This window comes from Herpailurus yagouaroundi, unplaced genomic scaffold (assembly GCF_014898765.1).
Source record: "Herpailurus yagouaroundi ecotype Mexico unplaced genomic scaffold, PumYag 186, whole genome shotgun sequence".
NCBI lineage: Eukaryota > Metazoa > Chordata > Mammalia > Carnivora > Felidae > Herpailurus > Herpailurus yagouaroundi.
The window spans coordinates 40,916,495-40,937,320 of NW_024412417.1; the positions used below are offsets into that span (position 1 = coordinate 40,916,495).

At 47.8% G+C, this 20,826-nt stretch overlaps 1 long non-coding RNA gene across 1 annotated transcript in view; it reads right to left on the reverse strand.

Annotated features, from left to right (window-relative positions):
* LOC121043018 (uncharacterized) overlaps window positions 1-20,826 on the reverse strand; it is a 108,428-nt gene that overhangs the window by 81,927 nt on the left and 5,675 nt on the right. The window lies entirely within an intron of this gene.

The window sequence follows — 20,826 nt, forward strand, 5'->3', positions numbered from 1 at the left end:
AGCCATCTTGGATCCAGAAAAACAAAACTGTGTTGAGAAGGCAGGACAACAAGATGAAAGTAGCCCAGGTCCTCGGTGCCACAGAACCGCTGTATCATCCCTATCCTGTTCCTGTTCAGGTTGTTGTAGGAGACAAAAGTAAACATCTCTCTGACGGAAACCACTCTTCAACTATCTGGTCTTTCTTACCGCAGCCAGAACCTGTATCTTAAATAATAGGCCTTTGTGTCTATTTATTCATGTTCAAGTACTTTGTATTCTCCCTGAATATGAGCATTGGCCCTTTCATTTGACATTCAGTGAAAAAATATTGGGCAGCAAACACAGGCAAGGCACTGAGCTACGTGCTTAAGAGGCAAGGGTGTCTACACCAGATTCTGTCTCCCAACCCTCCTCATACCAGGCTTACCTGAGCTTTAGCCATGTCACTAATTCCAACACACCTAGCACATACTCTCTCTTCTGTCTGGGATGCCTGCCTTCCCCCCTTTAGCCTGAAGACCTCCTACTCACCCTTTAAGTCCCTACATCTAGGAAGATTTCCTCCATTGCCAGAATGGAGTCCTTTGCTTTTTGAACTTCGCCAACACTTTTTTTTAATGTAGAACATTGTAGAACTTTCCAAGTTTGACAACTCTGCCAAAATACCAGGTTTTCAAAGGAGGAGACACTGCCTCCATTCCGTGCTCCACAAATATTGACTGAGCTCTTGGCATCCCCCACGCCTCGCACTAAACATTGGTGATGAGCCAAAACACACAGAATTCCTATTCTCATGGGGCTGATGGCTTAACAGATGGAATAGTAATTGAATGAGCACACAGGGGAAGCATCTAACGCTGATCGGTGTTGGAAAGAAGAGGCTCTGATTTTAAGAGAAGTCATCTAATATGGTCAGAGATTAAGTACACAGGAGCCCCCCCCCCCTTCGAGGGTCATGCTTGAGCTGAATCTGAGGGCTCTAAGTCATCTCTGGGCCATGACAGGTATCTAGGAGGGCGCCTGACACATGGTAGCTGCTCCTCAAATATTAGTTGAAGGAAGTAATAACAGGCTGTTGATGAATGTTCAATTCATCAATTACATTTTCTTTTTTTTTTTTTTTAATTGACATCAGAAGGTAGTTTCAACGTTTATTTATTTTGGGACAGAGAGAGACAGAGCATGAACGGGGGAGGGGCAGAGAGAGAGGGAGACACAGAATCGGAAACAGGCTCCAGGCTCTGAGCCATCAGCCCAGAGCCCGACGCGGGGCTCGAACTCCCGGACCGCGAGATCGTGACCTGGCTGAAGTCGGACGCTTAACTGACTGCGCCACCCAGGCGCCCCCGTCAATTACATTTTCATAGCGTCACACAGCCTAAGCCCCCAGCCCATTTTATTATTTCTCGCAATACTAAAATCTATTCTATGATTAGTATTCTCATTGAATAGATGAAGAAACAGAAGCAAGAGAAGTTATATAATTTTTCCAGGGCTACACAACCAGGAAAGGGTAGAGCTGGGACTGGAAGCCAAGCAGCCCCGTGGGCATCTCGGCTATTAGCTGCTACAACACTGTGCACCTGTTTCAGACCAGCTGTTCTGCTGGCATTATTTCATCTCATACCTGGGAGAGGTAGGTACTGTGTTTTTGTTTTTCTCTTCTTGTGATGCCAGAATTGGAATCGAGGATACAAGTCCCTCCACTCAAAACAATAAGGTCAAGAATGGAGTCAAGCTTGGCCTCCCACAAAAGAACCGCATTCTCTCCACAGCACCAAACTGCCCGCTGGTGACTCAGATGGTGACACTGCTGGCCAAGAGTTTATGGGAGACGAAGAGGAGGACAACAAGGGGGAGGGGAAGAGGAGGGCCACGGGCCTCTGTTTAGATCCTCTACCCTTTTCTTGGGACTCGGATCTGGGCTGTTAGAATAATGCAGAAGTGAAAGGCAATCAGCCCTTCACCAACACCCTGGAGCCACTCCGTTTCTTTATTGCTCTCTACCTTTGCCATGTCACTTTGCATTTGTAAAAAGCCTCGCAATCACTTGTAGTACTGCCTGATTACAAGCTCAGTCTATTTTCCTATGCAAATAGGACGCTGCCCATAGTATGAAAATGTTATAGAAAATTACTTATACTCAGTGGAATTTCTTCAAGAAAAATTACAAGTTGCATCTTCAGATCTTAAATCGAGGTGTTCCCTCCCCCCCCAAATGGACGGAAATAATATTGAGCTATTGTTAAACGCTCTAAAAGGTGTGTGAGCAGGGAACCGACCTGAGAGGGGGGCGGGTGAGGGGGGGGGCTGTCGCTGAAATCTGTGCTGGCTCAGCTACTGGGCTGCAAGATGTAAAGTATCGAGACCTAGCTGTCTGTGCACATTCCATACCAATCATGTTAATTGGAAACTGAAAAGAGGAAGTGGTGACAATCAACACATTTATCACCCTGAGGGCTGAGCATTTCATAAATTTAATCCAGCAAAGGAACTGGAAAATAAGATTGATGCCTGTAAGAATCAGGGCCGGGGAAAGGGGCCCCTCTAAACAACCGTTTGCAGCCATATGGCTGGGAGTGTTGGAACATATTTTATTCGAAGCTATTATAAATATGAAAAGGCGGCTTCCTCCTGGCCCCTGGCTGAAGTATTGTAGCTTTTTTTATTTTTTATGGTCTTTATAAAATAAAAGCAATAAAGGACACAAACAGGGTAGTTAAGTTTAATGGTGGTAAAAACCAGATACCTGAATATATGTAATTTATTTTCCTAAAAACTCACCGGATTGAGGCTGCTATTAATTAACATGGAAATGTACTGCGGGGCCAAGGTTGCATGAGGTTTGTTATCTTGGCCCCTTTATAAAACGGAAAAACAACACAACCAGAAGAATCTTTGTCACGTCATCATAAAAGGAGGTGGAGGAAAGTCATCTAAATAGCGTGGAGGCTTCATCCGGAAACAAAATTCTGTAAGATCCCAGCTCTGTGGAATTTGGCAGGAGTTTTCCCTGATCACGGGCGGGGGGTGGGGTGTGGGGCAGGAGGACCGCACACTGGTTGAGGACCCACTATGGCCAGGCACAGGGCTTTGCGCTTCACGTATGGCCGCCACTTGTGATTGATTACTCTCGGTTTTCAGACAAGGACACGGGGACTCAGATCAGGTAAGAGCCTTGGCCCAAGGGATCCCTCATTAAAGGAAGGGTCAAGAGCAAATGCAGGTGTTATAACTGCAAGGCCTGTATTTGACCAGCGGTTGGCTGTTTCTCAACACATAGGCCACATTCCATGACCTACTATATTTTGTTTGCGTCTCGGCTGCCAAATAGCCCATTTAGCTGGTTACTGGAACATCAAGGAGGCAGAGCCTGGAAATGAGCAAATTACTCTAACTTCTCTGAAGCCTTCATTTACCTGTCTGTGGAAAGAGTAGAGTTCTCCACTTACCGCTTGTTTTATTTGGACTATTCATCACCGCTGGCCTGGGTGGGATCAGTCAATAAAACTCAACTGAACAACCACAGTATCTACAGTAAGCTATTGCTCAATAAATATTTAAGGAAGAATGTGGCCGGAGCGAAACAGATTGTTAAAGCTGATCCGATCAAACCACATGATATCCGCATATTTTGAGAAAGATTAACCCTTAATCAGTTGCTCGCTATTTTTCCCTTTCTTCCCTTCCTTCCTCCCTTCCTCTTTCCCTGCTTCCTCCTTCTCCTCCTCTTTCCCTTCCGTCTTTTTTTTTTTTTTTTAAGAGGGGAAACACATTCATTGGCTTTACGAGTATGGTGTAATAGAAAGAACCAGGTTCTGTTTTGGGGAAGAGACGGTCAGACCTCACCTTTGTTGTTCGTTGACTGTGTGTATCTTTGAGCAAGTGACTTCACCTTTACACTCCCAGGTTTGTTGTATGTAAAGCAAAACTACGACGCGGGGGCGTTAAGTGTCTGACTTTTGCTCAGGTCATGATCTCACAGTTTGTGAGGTGGAGCCTTGAGTCGGGCTCTGTGCTGACAGTGTAGAGCCTGCTTGGGATTCTCTCTCTCTCTCTCTCTCTCTCTCTCTCTCTCTCTCTCTCTCCATCTCTCAAAATAAATAAATTAAAAAAAAAAAAACACAACAGTACAACCTGACTTTCTGGAGGGTTCAGATGAGAGAAACACAGGAGAGTGTCTGGAGCCCTGCCAGATCAGCAATGCTCACTCCATAAATGCCAGTTCCTTTCCTTCGGTGCCCTCTCAACTCTTAAGACATAATCGTATCTTCTGAAGTTCTGAAGAACAATAAACTGGCTTCACACCGTGTCATTTCACCTGGTCTTCACCCCAAACTTGTGACGTTAGCAGGACAGGGCTGGTCTCCCCTCGTGCACACCCTGATGAGCACAGCAAGGTACAAGCAGGTGAAACGCCCTGAGGCCGCCCAGCCGGTAGAGGGCGCAGCCTGGGCTGCTCTTGGAACCCATGGCCTGGGGTGGCAGGTCCGCTCACTGCCATCGCCCCACATTTGCTCAGATTGAGGAAATAGTAACAAACAATGCTACAAATTGAAGGGACAGTGCACTGCCTGCTAAGGTAGCAGTTCGGGAGCAGATGGGTGGCCATCACTTGGTATTAAACTCTGATTGGCCAAAAGGTGTCTTCCTTTAGAAAGCAGAATTTCTCTCCAAAAAGAGGCAGAGGAAACGTTGCCATGATTAACAAGGCGCCAACATGCTGGCCGATAATTCAGAGAGTCAGCAAACACAGCTAACAGCTGGCCTGAAAACAGTGGGAAAACAATTTATGGGCCTTTGCTCAAGTCAGAAAAAGGATGCAAAGTCCTGGCATAATAAGCATATTTTTTTACTTGCTTTGTCCTAAGAAAAATCTTACCCGAGATTAAGAGGTCTGTTTCCTTTGATGCTCCTACATCCTGATTAGAGAACATCAACTCTTCTGTGATTACGTCTACCATCCAGTGGCTGCTGGAGAGGAGACAAGGCCACACTGTCCTGCCGTCGTCAATATCGGTGCCGTAATAAACCAACTCTGTATTGATGTCCGCTGGTTCAAAGGGCCCGGGAACCCAATTGAACGTTTCAGATGGATGATAATGTAACTTCTGGTCAAGCTGATTATTAGGTAATCACTGGAGTTGAATTACAAAGGGGAGATGAAGAAGAAGGGAGGGAAGGAGGAATAATTTATATACTAGAAGGAAGAAAGAGTGCATAGGGAAGAGGAAGGAGAGAGAGGGGGCCAGAGCAAGGGTGAGAACCGAGGAACTAGAGCGGATAGCAGCCCCCAGCTATGAAGCATTTATTAAGCACCAGGCAAGCTGTCCGGGACCACACACGCATTTTCTCATGTAATATTAAAAATAGAATTTTGAGTAGGAACAAGTACTTTAGACAGAAGGAGATGGGCACAAACAGATGAAATCATGTAACTAAGGTCAACCAACCACTAATTGGAGGAACCAGGATTCTAATCCAGGAGGGAGGAGAGGAGGAAGAAGAGGGGAGGGGGGAGGGAAATTAGTTGTGGAAGAGTGACCGACGGAGACCATCAGCTTCTGTGTTGGAAAATTAGTGTCTTTCTCATCATAGGCAAATGGGCACAAACAAAGAGGCACTTGGATTGCGCCAAGCTCAGCTTTCCGCCCCAGAAAGTACAAACTCCCATTAGAAGGGGGTCTGGGCTGGAAATTCAGGCCCGCTAATAGGGATGAAGAACATCAGCTTGATGGGCCGATTTGTTAGGAGGGGTCACGGTTTGGTAGTTCAAAGACTGTGGAGGGATTTTATAAGCCACCACAGCCCGGGGCTAGAAAAGAACTCCAGGGAGCAGGGACAGTTCCACCACCCATTTGGTCCAAAGAGCTAGGAATGTATCAAAGTTCCAAGTGATCACCCTTTCGTTGGGCTGAACGAGAGAGGAACTAAATAGCACGATCATATTGGAATCACAGTAGATGCATTCATCTTATGTTATTTTGTTATTTTTTTTTTTTTTTTTGCTAAAAATAAATAGGAATACAAGGACCAAACGCGATAGGACGACATAAAAGTATCTCAGACTTCTGATGGCCCAAAGACAAAAACACTAGTAGAAGCAAAAACACTAGAAAGAAAGAGGTACAAATATCTCTCTATGCATTCTCTGAACACTCAGTGGTGCTCCCTGTCCCAAGCACCGGAACACTCTGTGCTCAAGGAGCTTATCAGCTGGGTCGGTAGGGAGCCAAAACTCCCACCTGGGTACTCTGACCTCAGATCCCAAGGATTTTGCTTCCTGACGGACGTCGATCCTATCGATCCCAATGCTCAGCTTTGCTTCAACCAAACACCGGCTCTCTGTGGTTCTGACATCTTTGACAGAAGCCTCTTATAAGACAGACGAGACACGTTTAAAAATACATCGAGCGGGGCGCCTGGGTGGTGCAGTCGGTTGAGCGTCCGCCTTCAGCCAGGTCACGATCTCGTGGTCCGGGAGTTCGAGCCCCGCGTCGGGCTCTGGGCTGATGGCCTGGAGCCTGGAGCCTGTTTCCGATTCTGTGTCTCCCTCTCTCTCTGCCCCTCCCCCGTTCATGCTCTGTCTCTCTCTGTCCCAAAAATAAAAATAAAAATAAACGTTGAAAAAAAAATAAATAAAAATAAATAAATAAAAATACATCAAGCATGAATGTGTTTATTCATTCAATGCGTGTCTGCAGAGCCCTGGGCAACAGGGGCCCAGAAGTGGACAGGGTCTTTGTCTTTGTGGACAGGGATACACTAAGGGACCCAGACAAAGCCCAAGGGATTGAGAAAAAAAAAAAAATGCAAGCCCGAGGTGTACTTGGAAAGACATGCACATAGTTCTGGAATGGAGACTAAGTGAGGCGGATGGGCGATTTTAATAAGATAGCTCCCAATGCCTCTCTAGGGAGGGGACATTTACCATTAAATGGTCGCCAGGATGAGAACGGAGGCTGTAGGGAGCGCCCATGTCAAAGCAATAGCATGGGCAAGGTCCTGAGGATGGAGAGGTGAGTGCATTGAGCTAAAGCCAGGGACTGTGGCCATTTACACATCTCTCTCTTTTAGTCCTCAAATCAATTCACCTACGTCAGAGGTGACCCTATGTGAGGGGCTTTCTCTGAACACCTGCAGGTCACTAGTCAGGGAATATCAACTATTATAAAGATTTCTTCACATTTGAAGTTTATTTGTTTATTTTGAGAGAGAGAGAGCGAACAGAGAGGGGCAAAGAGAGAGGGAGAGAGAGAATACGAAGCAGGCTCCATGCCTTTAGCACAGAGCCTGATGCGGGGCTCGATCCCGTGAACCATGAGATCATGACTTGAGCCGAAATCTAGAGTCAGTTGCTTAACTGACTGAGCCACCCAGGCGTGCAGGAATTACTGACCATTAGAGAGTGACTTTTCATGCTGCTTCTCTGTCTGGACTCCTCACACTAATTCTGCCTTCGGACACTGACGCTGGGCTATTTCCTGCTTCCGATCAAACAGTTCCCCTCCAGGGCTCTGGTCATGCTAATGCCCCAGCTAGGAATGTCCTCAGCTCTGGTTCAGCCTCCCCATCCTGAAAGCCGTCCCATCTCAGTCCCACCTTGCACTCTCCGGGTCTTACTATAGTCACCCTTGTCCCCTGCAGGGCCCTGGGTGCCCGGTCTCTCTGTCTGCTCATCTGTCCCAAACAGTGCCTGGCACAGGGCTGATGCCTGCGGCAACCCCCCAGGCACCTTTCCACGAAAGCAGAGAGCGGGAAGTCGTGCCATCCGAGCCTCGCCATCCCACTGCCTGGAAGCACGGCTGCCACACTGGCGAACATATTCCCTTTGTCAGAACCACCTTCCAAGTCCAATCCTGCCTCCACACATTACGTTCCTGCACCTTCAGAGCTATTCATTTTCAGAGCCGGCAACTCATTTCCTTGCACATTTGGTGAGCAGGTGAGTGGCATCCCTGGGGACCCATTCCTTTGTGCGGTTAGAGGAAGCTGCTGGGAAGGAGGTCTTGGCAGAGCCACAGGTCCAGAGGAAGACCAAAGCCCAGCCCTTGTGATGCTCTCATACACTGTTGGAGCTCCTGCACCCAGGAGAATGGCAAGCTGGCCCCTTTTATGTCATTGGCTGGAGGGGGCTCCGGAGGGGACTTTGAGCTCTGGTCATTGTGGTAGGCAGAATAAAGTAAGCCTTCCCCCTGCAGATGTGCAGAGATATCCAGGTCCTAATAACCCCACCCCCCCACCCCCCACATCCAAAAGATTTTCCGGTCTTACTCTCCAGTACCTGAGAATGTATTACCTTACATGACAAAAGGGACTTTACAGATATGATTGAGATGGGTAAATTATCCTGGATTATTCAGGTTCAACATAACTCCAACAGTCCTTATTAGTGAAAGAGGGACTCCGGGAGATGAATGTGAAGACGGGGGAAGGGGCTCTGAGTCGAGGGATGTAGTCTCTGTCTAGAAGCTAGGAAAGACAAGGAAGTGCGTTCTCTCCAGTGCCTCCAGAAGGAAGGGCACCTGCCAACATACTGATTTGAGACCCAGTGAAACTCATATTTCCAGAATTGTAAGAGAATAAACTTGTATTCTCTTACGCCAGTTTGTGGCAATGTGTCACAGCGGCAGTGGGAAACACACAGGAATCTTAGTGGAAATGCCTGAGGACTCTATTTGGGGGCCTTCATCCATACATTGACCCATCATGTAGTCTTCCACTTGGTACATACTCAGACCTTGAGGCCAAACCCCATGCAAAGCCATCTGTCAGATGCTGGGAAGATTATGACAACTGAAATGTGTTTATTGTTCCATGCTGTTCACAGTCCTCAAGAGAAAATACAGGACCACACCGGCATGGATGATGGGCACTCAGTCACTGGTGTACCCAAGGTCACAGGCCAGCAAAAGAGGAACACGACAGAGGGGAGCTTAATTTCACCCAGAAGAATCCAGGAACTTTTCTGGAAGAGGTGAGACCTGAGTAAAGCCTGATGAGATGAATAAGGGCCAGTCGGATGGGCGAGGAACAGGGGCTGCCCAGGCAGCCGGTACATGTGTAGAGGAGCACAGGGGCTCACAGGAGCCTGGGCTTCTTGAGGATATCCGAGTCACAGGTACATAGAGCGCTGGGCAGGTGGTGGGTAGAAAAGGGTTACCAGCCAGACCAGTAGGCAGGGCCACATCAAAGATGGTCTTGTTCTAAAAGCTAGAATCTTACCCTACCCCACTAAAGTGCCCCAGAATAGAAATGCACAATCGCATTTGAGAAATCTCAGAAAGAAGTAACCCAAGCAGCATAACACAGGCTTGAAAGGTACTTGAAGACTCTCATGTTCGTTCTTTAAAAACCCTGTGCGCCGGTCATCAATCTCTCCAACATAATTGGTTTTCCACCAGGATCTTTCAGAAAAATTTACAAGCCAGCATCATTTCCCTTCTTTCCCTTAAACTTCATATACCCTGGTCCACATCATCCCCTTTTTGTCCCAGTTTGAGAATCAGAGCCGAGATGGGGGCCGGGAGGGTGTTAAGCAGGAAGATTAAGTACAAGAAATTGTGCGACTTCAAAATCTAAGACTCACCACCTGGGAGACAGAGATGAGAATGCACATGGTGGGGAAGGGCAGGTGGAAACAGAAAGCAGAAGTCGCACAGCATCAATGGTAAATGTTGTTTGCAGGCCAGAAGCTTGGTAGAGGAAAGGGGGATATGCAAAAAGAATGCAGAGGTATCTTGGTTCAATCAGAAGGGTCAGCTCTGCCCGCCTGGCTGTGGAGAGTTGAATGGTGCCCCCTGCCCCCATCCAAATCCACCTGAAACCTCAGAAACCTAATTTGGAAACCAGGTCTACACAGATATAACCTCAAGAGAAGTCATCTTGGATTAATGTGGGCCTTAAATCCAGTGGTTGGTGTCCTTATAAGAAGAGGAAAGAAAACATTTTTAAAAATAATCAAAAATTAAAAAAAAAAAAGAGGAAGGCAGGACACACAGGTACAGACACGGGTGAGAGGTCATGCTAACATGGAGGCAGACACCAGAGAGGTACAGCTACAAGCCAAGGAACACCAAGGACATCTGGGAGCCATTGGAAGACACCAGGGAGGACTCTCCTCTAGAGCCTTTGGAAGGAACACAGCTTGTTGGTTGACACCTTGATTTCAGACTGCTGACAGAACTGTGACAGAACACCTTTCTACTGTTTGAAGTCATACAGTGTGTGGTGATTTGTTACAGCAGCTCTGGGAAACTCATACTCTGGGCAAGAGGCTAGGTCCTAGCTTCTGGGAAAAGATGTAGGGTAAGTTTCTGTTCTGTAAAGACTAACAGAAATGCTGGAGATTGGTGGGGGTTCTTTGATTCACCAAATACTCACGGAAGCCCTGTATGTGTCAGTCACTGGGCTGTGGGTAGGTGTGGGGGGGGGGAGGGGCACGGCATGGGGAAATGTAAATGAGCCATAACCTACACTAAGTAGTTCTTCATCTAGTGGAGAATTCATCTGTGGTCCCAGACTACCTTCCTCCGAGTCTTCTAGGGCTGTGCTGGTCAAAATGTGGTCCATAGACAGGCAGTGTCAGCTTTACCTGAAGCAGGTTAGGTGTGCTTAATCTTGGGCCCCATTCCAGACCTACTGAGTCAGAGTTTCAGAGAGAAAGATCCAAGATGGCAGCCTAATGGTGTGAGGCAAAGTGGCCTAAGGCAAGGAAGAGTAACTCCCAGGCTGAAGTCAGCTACCCCGGTTCTAGAACACCCCTTTCCTCACTGCTGGATGTAGTCTTGACCTGGAATCAGAACCTGCTTTGATGACATCAGTGTCCACCAGCAGGGAACAGAGGGTGGGGAAGGCAGAAGTGGGAGATTCCTGCTGGTCAGAAGCTTACAGAGCCTTTGTCTAAATCGGATGCACCCGAAATACTCCCTCTTCCCCACCCACTCCCATTCAGTTCCTCTTGTGGCTGAACCCCCTCAGGGAGAGCTCCTATCGGCTGCAGTGGATGGTGATGGGGATTACCAGCTCCAGCATCACCAGTACTGCCACTCCCACTTGTCTACCCTCTGTCATTTCTTAGGCACCATAGGACGTCACTTTATACAGATATCATTGTAATCATCCTCACGACCACAGGAAGTGGAGTCTCTTGTGCCCATTTTACAGAAGAGAATATCGAGACCGAGGCAGGTTAATTGCCCAAGGTTATTTACCAAATAAGTGACAACTATACTGCATACCCAGTCTTCCCACCCACGCACTTTCCTCCATCCTGTGTGGCTGAAGAATGTGATGAAAGAATGCGGGACAGATCAGTGCTCCTCAGTCACCTGGGTCTGTTGCTAAATGTAGGTTCTGATATGGCCGGTCAAGGGTAGGATCTGAGGTTTGACATTTCTAACAAGCTCTCTGGTGATGCCATTGCTGCTGATGCCTGCACCCTGTTACACTTTGGGTAAGAGTGAGATGATTTCTTGTGGACCGCATTCCTAAACTGGGCAGACAAGTAGAACCATCTCCTAACTTGGTCTGTAACATGGTTACGGTAACTGGATCCATTACTTAGGCAACTGGGTGGATTTCAAATTGGAAGATGCCGTCAGACTCGGGGAAAGCAAAACATACCAAAAATGAATCAGGTGCAGAAACTCAGATCTGGCCAGCTGTGGAGACACTGTCACTTCTCTCTCCCCCATCCTCACCCAGCCACAGGAAGCTAGGGCCTGTCCCCTGCAGCACCTGCCCCAGCTGGTCCTTGGACCAATAAAGTGTGTACAGGATGGCAGTGAACTCACTCCTGCAACAGACGGATCCCAGAATTATATAACTGTCCTCAAGCCAGGTTGGTGACTTTGGCTTGGCCCATGGACTCTTGTGGTGTGTCTGCCCCAAGCACTGGCCACCTGAACATTTCCCTTGGCTTCCGTGACTTCATTTCTAACTTGATTTGTTGCTTTCTTGGCCTCTTACCCCTCCGCTCTCTATAGCGCCTACACTGTCCTGTGTTCTCCATCAGGGGCATAATGCCCCTACCTGCCTTGCTTGGAGCATAGATTCCCAGTTGCCAGGCTGGGCTCATTCTATCCAACCTCCTACACTGAGGAGTTCTCCTGCTTCCCTGAGACATTGCTACTGGGCCCACCCACCCCCTCAACAACCCCAGAATCAGCTGAGTGTCCTAAACCTCCAGTCTACCCATCTTGGCTCTCCCTTCCTCCCAGAAACCTGACCTTAAGTGACAGTCTTTGTGGTTGATGTCATACCCCAGAGTATAATGAAGTCTATTTTTTCCATCACGGTGTTTCAAATGAAAAATGTTAGAAATAAATCCAAACAACCATTCCTTCAATAGACAGAAATGGCTGGAAATCATTCTTGAGTAGGAAAGTGGTGATGTGTGGTAAAATCTACAGAAAGTTAAATTTTACTTAGATCGGGTTGCCATGCTAAGTTTGTGTGCAGAAGGTGATTAAGTGTGTTGTTTTAAGATAAGATAAGAACATCTAGAGTCAACATCTCTGGACAAGATTGACTACATTCCTTTGGGTAAAATATGAATGTTTTTGGACCAAATAAGAGGACAAGAGCATTGGTTTTTAACTATGTAAATACCATATCTCATATTTGATAAATTTATGACTAGCAGCAAATACAATAATAGGATGAACGAATATTGAAGGGCAAACTGTAAATCAGAGAATTCTTAGGCTCAGCCAATTCTCACTCCACTCTGTCAATTCAAGTTCAAGGTCATTCAGCTCAACTGTTGTATGGACATGGCCCCGAGGTTGACCTCATGGGGAGGGAGCATGACACAAAGATTAAGGGTTTGGGTCTGTGTCTCAGCAGAACTTGCATCCAAGTCCCACCCTGCTACTAGGAAGCTCTACCAAGTCGTCCAAATTATGTAATTTCTCTCAGCCTCAGTTTCCCAATCCTAAAAGCTACAATGATCATACTGCCAACCTCAGTGGTTATTTTGAGGACGACATGAGGTTTTTCGCAGAAGGACTCCAGCCCACACCTTGAGACTTTGCTGAGCCCCATCTAACCTGTCTTGTGTGGATAATCAACACCGCCCCCACTTTATTATGACTTTCTCTTTAAGGCAAAGAAACCCAGGGTGGGATCCTAGTCATGCTGGGATGTGGCAGTGACCTGAAGCTCAGGTAGGGCTGAGGCACAACCCTGCACAAGACCAGAAGTGAAGCTGATATGAAATCTATGATAATTATCATTCTTTTTTTAAATGTTTATTTTTGAGAGAAAGAGAAGGGGGGCGCAGAGAGAGAAGGAGACACAGAATTCAAAGCAGACTCCAGCATCTGAGCTGTGAGCACAGAGTCCGTTGCGGGGCTGGAACTCATAAACTGTGAGATCATGACCTGAGCTGAAGTTGAATGCTTAACCCACTGAGCCACTCGGGCACCCCGATAGATTACTATTCTTGACACAGATGAACCATAGCGCTAGTTTGGGGGCTTATATGTCAGATGTCTTTACAGCATCCTTATTAAGATAAAACAGGTGCATTCAGGAAGAGTAGGAGACAGAAAAAGGGGTGGAGCCACACCTCCTCGTCCAACAGAATTTTGCGTGGACTCCGGTAGAGCGGCTGTGCATGCTCACCTTCCCTTGCTTCCTTTGCTTGGCCCTCCCTGAATCTTGTAATTCATTTCCAGCGACTCAGATCCACCTCTTCGCTCATACATCCATTCAAGTGATACGTGGTTACTGAGTGCCCAACGCGATGAAAGGCAGTGGGACAAAACAGTGAAGAACGTGGACTCTGGCCCCAAAATGCCTGGGTTCAAACCCCAGCTCTCCCAGAGTCCCTGCTCGCATCCCTTTCATTGATCTTCTCTAGGCAACCTTGGCAGGTGGGTTTTGCTAGCTGCACCTGAGCACAGCCGAGAGGCTCTTCAGCACGCTGGCAGGCTGGCTGTTATTGATCACGCTCTCCGGGCTATGTCCCATGGCCTCACATTCTGGTGACCACTAAACCCACAGGAATCTTCCCATCTAAAACGGGCTGGTTTAGGGGTACCCGGGTGGCTCAGTCGGTTAAGCGTCTGACTTCAGCTCAGGTCACGATCTCGCAGTTCGTGGGCCCAAGCCCCACGTTGGGCTCTGTGCCGATGGCTCCGAGCCTGGAGCCTGCTTCGGCTTCTGTGTCTCCCTCTCTCTCTTTGTCCCTCCCCTGCTCACCCTCTGTCTGTCTCTCTCTCAAAAATAAATAAACATTTAAAAAATAAATAAAAACAGCCAGCTTAAAATCCTTTGTCTGTGTCACTGTGGCCCTGTGACTGGTTTCCAGTGAAATTTTACGGAGCAGGATGAGTATTATCCTTGCCACTGGGAGCAGTGCGGTGCTATGGGGACCGCAATTCTCAATCTACCGTCACGATACCAAGCGGCACCTCCATTATTTGAGTTTCTATGCAGTCATTTTGAACGGCATTTTCACTCTTCCAAGAACGTATTTCCTCATTCCCATGTAGTGGGGCCAGGAAGTTAACACATTACAAACCGGGAGTTCAACACGCATCTTTGTTTTCTGCATCCGATCCCCTCTGCTCTGGTTTTCCATCCCACTGGGTCGAGGAAACACACGCTTGCTCCACATACTTGAACTTGCCAGTAATCTCATTCTCTAATTTTCTCAAATGTCCCTGCTGTAGAAAATTCCTCAGTCTTTCTGAGTTCCCCCTTTTCTCCTGGCCATTTTGGGGTCTTGCGAAGAGAAAGTGTCAGTATTTTAGTGGTGGCCTAGATAGAGGAAACGCAGGTCCTGGGGTGGGGCCTTGTGGTTTTAGGGGTCCTCACAGTCTATTTCGGGAGGTCCCTTTCTCTGCTCATCACAAGGCTGACATTTGCTGCTAAGATCTGGGGCTGGCGACGCAGACAGAGGGCAGTGAGGAGGTTCTCTGTTCCCTCCCCTTGGTCTCTTCGCCCCCCCCCCCCCCCCCCCCCTCCCCTCCCCCCCCCTCCCCTCCCCTCCCCTCCCCTCCTCTCCTTCTTCTCTCCTCCCCTGTTTTGCATTAAGCCCATCCCCACTCTGCCCCTCAGCTTTGGCTCAGACCTTGGCCAGCAGCCTCAGCCATCAGCAGGATGGCCTCGTGCAGGATGGCTCCTGGCTCACCAGCCTCAGCTAACGTGTGCCTCGTCTTCTCAGGAGCAACCAGAGATGCGTGCTCCCTTCTGCATGGCTGAAGCTGAGGAACCCTGGAGTGCTCCCTCTGGCCCCCTCCTGGCTCTTCCTGGGCCCTCGCCATCAGCCCAGCTGCCCCGGGGCCACATGCTGGTGTGCTGGTACCCTGTGAGGAGTCTTGTCCCAAAGTTCTAATGGAGACAGGGGTCCTAAGACCAGTGCCTCCTGCTTTCCCTACACCTTCTCAGGGTTTTCTCTCCTGATGTGGCCACCCCGGACTGAGTTCAGACAAGCGAGGGATGCTGAGTCCTCAGGTACAAGTGGACCCTTTCCTGACTCCCCTCTGAACCCATCCTCTGCCCAACACATCCGCTTCCCTCACCTTAGGGCTAACAATAAAATGCCAAATGCAGTATTCTCGTTCCTGAAATCTGACAACCCCACTTGGCCTTCTCCCTCGGGTGGGTGTCGGGGTGACTGGGAAAGTGTCCTGCATCATATGCCTCTTTCCCAGCTTTATCTTGGGTGGTGGCCTTCTCCTGCCACGAGGCACTACCTTCACAGTGGACGTAACACAGGAAGAGAAACCAGCTTCCCAAAAGGTAAGGCGCTGCCGGACGTAAACACGACTACAATAGCCCCGTGTTGCAATCACAAAGGCTCGCGGGAGGGAGCGAATCTGAAGCTAACTTTTTAGAATCAGACACGTCCAAATTCCAATCTTGGGCCAATTTGCTCTGCCTGTCGGAGCCTCAGTTTTCTCACCGAAAATGGAGGTAATAATAGCACTTATCTGTTAAGGCTGTTGCGAGAACTCAATCTATGAAGGAGCTATTGCAAGTAAGTGGTCAATAAATGGTTTTTGGATTAATAAATCTTCCCAATGACTCTGGAATCTTTGCCATCAGTGTTAGTGGGTGGCAGCTTCTAGAGACTGAAGAAGACTCCCCTTCAGCCCGTTCCTTATTTGGGACTTGGCCATGGGTGATAGAAGGGAAGGGCCACACACTGACCACACGTGATGCGACGCAGCGGGCACTTCGCACGTGTCGTGACACTCATTCCTCACAGCTAGCCGTCCTGCGAGGCAAGCACTTGACAGAAGGGAAAACCAAGGCTCAGAGGAGGACACCTCGGGGACTCCTGAGCCTGCACATTCCGCCTGGGCTCCCTAGAGCAGCCGCAGCCTGGCCCGCCCCACCCCCTGCGCAGACAGCCCGCAGAAGTGATGTGATGTGGACCAGGCAGACCCGCAGGAGCGATCTGCTGGGGCACTCGCCAAAAACGCTCAACGGTCGGTGGATGAAGAAACCACAAGTCTGCAGAGAAACGGATGCAAATTGAGAAGCACGAAGGACTTGCTCGTGAGCCAAATTCCCGGTCCTCTGCCTACTGGTCACCTGGGGCTGTTGTCTTTGTCCTGTGCTGTCCCCTCTTTAAGCACATCCAGATGTCACCTTTGCATAACTGCTTCCATGGTGTATTGTGGACCTGAGTGCATATATATATATATATATATATATATATATTTATATATATATTTTTTTTTTAATCAAAGTGAGATCATGTCTCCTTAGCTCTAAATTGAGGACAAAGGTCCTCCTGTATGTCTGTCTCCTCCGTTGGCCCTGAAAATCTGATGTGATAATAGTCATACTAACAGCTAACACTCACATAGCTCTTACCATGTGCCAGGTTTTGTTATGAGCATATATGATAACTCGTGAAATGCTCATATCACAATGTGAGATCCTATTATTATCATCCTCCTTTTACAGATGAGGAAGGCGAAGCCCAGGGAGGTTGATTAATTTGTTCAAGGTCACACAGCTAGTAAGGGGTGGAGGCAGGAATTGATCCCAGAGAGCCTGATAATAGGCTCTGTGTTCTGGAGGGGGTGAGAAGGCCCACTGGAAGCTTCTAGGCTGGGGTTTCTGGGCATATTACATATTACCCAGCCTTGCTCAGCCAGACTCCTCCCATTGACGAGAGCTTAACCTACAGAGCTATTATCTAATTATTGCCTGTGCAACCTTACTAGCTCAGAACCTTAGAAATCCTGCTGTATTATAATATTAATGCTCAAGTAATAATCTCATATTTAAAATGATTTCCTGGGGCACCTGGGAAGCTCAGTCGGTTAAGTATCTGACTTTGGCTCAGGTCATGATCTCACGGTTCGTGGGTTCAAGCCCCACATCGGGCTCTGTGCTGTGAGGAGGCTGCTTCAGATCCTTTGTCCCCTTTCCCTCTCTGCCCCTCCCCAGCTCCTTCTCTCTCTCTCAAAAATAAACATTTGAGCAATTCTTAAAACAAAATTTAAAAAAATGCTTTTCCATTACTCTCCCAATCAGATTTCAGGTATGGCCCATGACTTGGATGCTTGGATGTGACTCTTGCCTCCAACCCTTCTTTCATTTCCACCAGTTCTCCCTCCCTCCACCCCCTGCCAGCTGGGGCGCCGGCAACTCACCTCCATTCTGTTAGTAGACATGCCAAGTGCCTCCCTGACCCTGCTGTGCCTCCTCCCTGAAAGGGAGTTGTTTGGACTCTGGACCTCCCAGGGACAGCCTTACATATGGGACAGTTGAGGTCCCCGACTGCCTGGCCTCTCCGTCTCCCCTTCCCATCATCACCTGCATCTGTAACCTCTCGGTGCCTCTAAGGAGCTCTCTATTAGACCCTTTGTACTGTTAATTTTATGATCTTCACTTGGTTGGACTGGTCAGGTATGAGTAGAATGACAGCTGAGCCTGTAGTGTGGTTTCTGGGACCTTGCAGAGAATGTCATGACCTTTGTGGAGCCCTCTCAGAAAACCCTCCCTCCTCCCAGACACTGCCTTAAATTTGCCGAACTATGAACAGATTTCCCTTCCACAGAGGGAACTTATCAGGGAACTGAGATCTTCTAACAGAGGGGGGCACTGTGACTTTAATGGCACCGAAGTGTCAGTGACGTCCAGCCGTGACTTCCTGAGAGAAAGCTCGGGAGGGTAGTGAGTGGAGGCAGAGGGGGAGAACAGGAGAATGTGGACACCAGATCTAGGTGTTGCTGGAATTTGGACTGCTTTCTCCAGGAGGAGAAGCCTGCCACCACCTTAGGAGAAGTGAGATGCTAGAGCCACCCTGGGGACAGCCAGCTGTGTAGGAAAGAGTCAGTAGACCCAAGGGTGATTCCTACCTTTACTACTTAGCCACTTAATGGATGTATGAACTTGGACAAGTTATGCAATATTCCCAAACATCTATTTTCTGCTGTGGAAAACAAACCAGAATATCTATCTTATGGTGTTTGGCTGGGGAAAAAAGTACGTGATTGGGCACATGCCTGTCACAATGTAGATGTTCAATACAGATTTTGCATCCTCTCCAGTCCTTTGTGCCCAGAGCTACCCCTCCGTAAGTGTTTGGGGTAGAAGATAGGGAGAAAGATACTGTTTCCCCACCAGGCCAGTTCTCAGGGAGGTTGGATCTCCAGCTGGGGATATTTGCAGAGCACCTCATCAGGACTAGAGAAGCCTAGAACAAACCTATGCTCCCCCGATGAGTGTTTACAGAGTGAATGAAAGACGGGTGTTGCAGCACATGGGTGAGGCAATGTCTGTTATTCGAATTAGGATGGACAAGTAAACACACAGTCCACACTATAAATATAACCAGAGACATTTCCTCATCCATAGTCTTCATAATGTGAAAGCCACAAAGCACCCAGAAGACCTTCACCAGCCAGTGATGACATAGGAATGCCTCCATGGACTTTTGTTTCCTCTCTACCACGTTGCCAGAATTGCAATCAGCCCACCAGGGGGCGCAGTGATCCAGGACAGGGGTATATACCCTGGGGCCCCACCATGCCGGCCAGAGTCTTCCCAGGCACAGCAGTGGGGCTTTCTGGTCCTCCTGGGTGCCCGGATGAAATGTTGTGCCATCCAGCTGGGTTCTCTGAAAGAGTCAGTGTGGAGAAGGCGAGGAGCTCAACGCTTATACAAAACCACAGGCAACGTCAAGGTCATCAGACCAGGTCTTCTTTCCCTACAAGGCGCAAGGCTTGGCTCAGCACTATCAAAGAAATTAAGCGGGAAACACTCATGTTCTGTCCACACCTCCCCTCTTTTTCTGTGGATTTGAGGGAAAAATGAAAAGTAATTTAGTCTAGGTGATTATTATCACCTTCATCATTACAGGAATTTAAACATCACACTGATGTATCCAGGCCGTGTCTTAAGAACTGAGGAAGGAACAGTTCAACAGAGAAGACAGACAAGGCCTGAGGGCATTCAGGAGCTGAAACTGTCCCAGGTGTACAGGACAGAATAAGCCAAGGCATGCTCCTCCACTCTCTTTGTTTTGGGTTACTTACTTTTCCCCTTTTCATTTGTTCTTCTCATGTCTTTCAACCTCTGCCTTGGCTATTAACCTACTTTTCTTAAATGAATCTGTTTCTGTGTTCATACTTAATATTTTGGACTCCAACTTATTTCTGGTTAGCAGATGCTGTACTTGCAATTCACCTCATTCATTCATTCATTTGCTCATTCATTCATTCATTCACCAATCCATCCATCCATCCATCCACCCACCCACCCACCCGTCCATCCAGTAAGACTTTAGCCACATATCTATGACCTGGGAGGCACAGTGGTAGGTACTGAAGGCATACAAAAGGGCATCACCTGCTTCATGACCTCAAGAAACTCTCAGTCTAGTAAAGGAAACCTACCTGGATTGGCTCACTGTGATTTGCATGAGCAAGTCAATCAGTCATCCATTTATTCACCTATTCGACAAACATACATTGAGTTCCTACTGTGTGCTAGGAACCGTGTTATATCCTGGGGGTTCAGGGAATGAACAGGAGAGTCCCTACCCTTGTGGAGTTTATAGTCTCCAGATGGAGAAGCTCGTGGGATGACTGGGACCTGGGAAGACTCCAGGAGGACAGGTCATGGGGAAATTATGGACTGTGAAAGATTTTCTTCTTCTTTGCCCGCCTTTGTGTAAGCACGAACTAACTGTCAATTTCTGGAACAGATTTTGGTTACCCATGGCAACGTCTGAAGCATGAAATAAAGAGCAGAGGGAAGCACACATTCACACCCTCACATTAAATTATCCACATGGCTCTCCGAGTGTGCCGATCAGGAACATAAAATGAGCTCTTGGTTAATTAGAAATGCTCTAGTGGTTCATCATTAGAGTGGGTGTGTTGATTTTGGAAGAGATCTTTAATTTTTTTTTTTATTTTGCCCTAAAATTTCCAAAATGTGTTATTTGAATAAACTAAGTTATTTATAATTTTGGAAGGAGAAAAATAATCAGATTTTTTAAAGTTTAATGAAACAATTTCTCTAGTTCTCTTTTCATGAAGTCCAAACTTTTGTTTTTTAAGTTTACTTATTTATTTTGAAAGAGAGAGAGCAAGCAGGGGAGGGGCAGGGAGAGAATCCCAAGCAGGCTCCCCACTGTCAGCACCGAGCTTGATGCAGGGCTCGAACTCATGAACTCTGAGGTCATGAAGTGAGCCGAAATCAAGAGTTGGACACTTAACTGAGCCACCCAGGTGCCCCAAAGTCCAAACTTCTTAACAAGACTTAACAAGACTTACAGTGCTTACATGATCTGAGATCTGAGATCAGCCATCCATCCATTCTGATCCCTTTTGCCTCCATTTTATTGAAAAGCTTTCACATTCC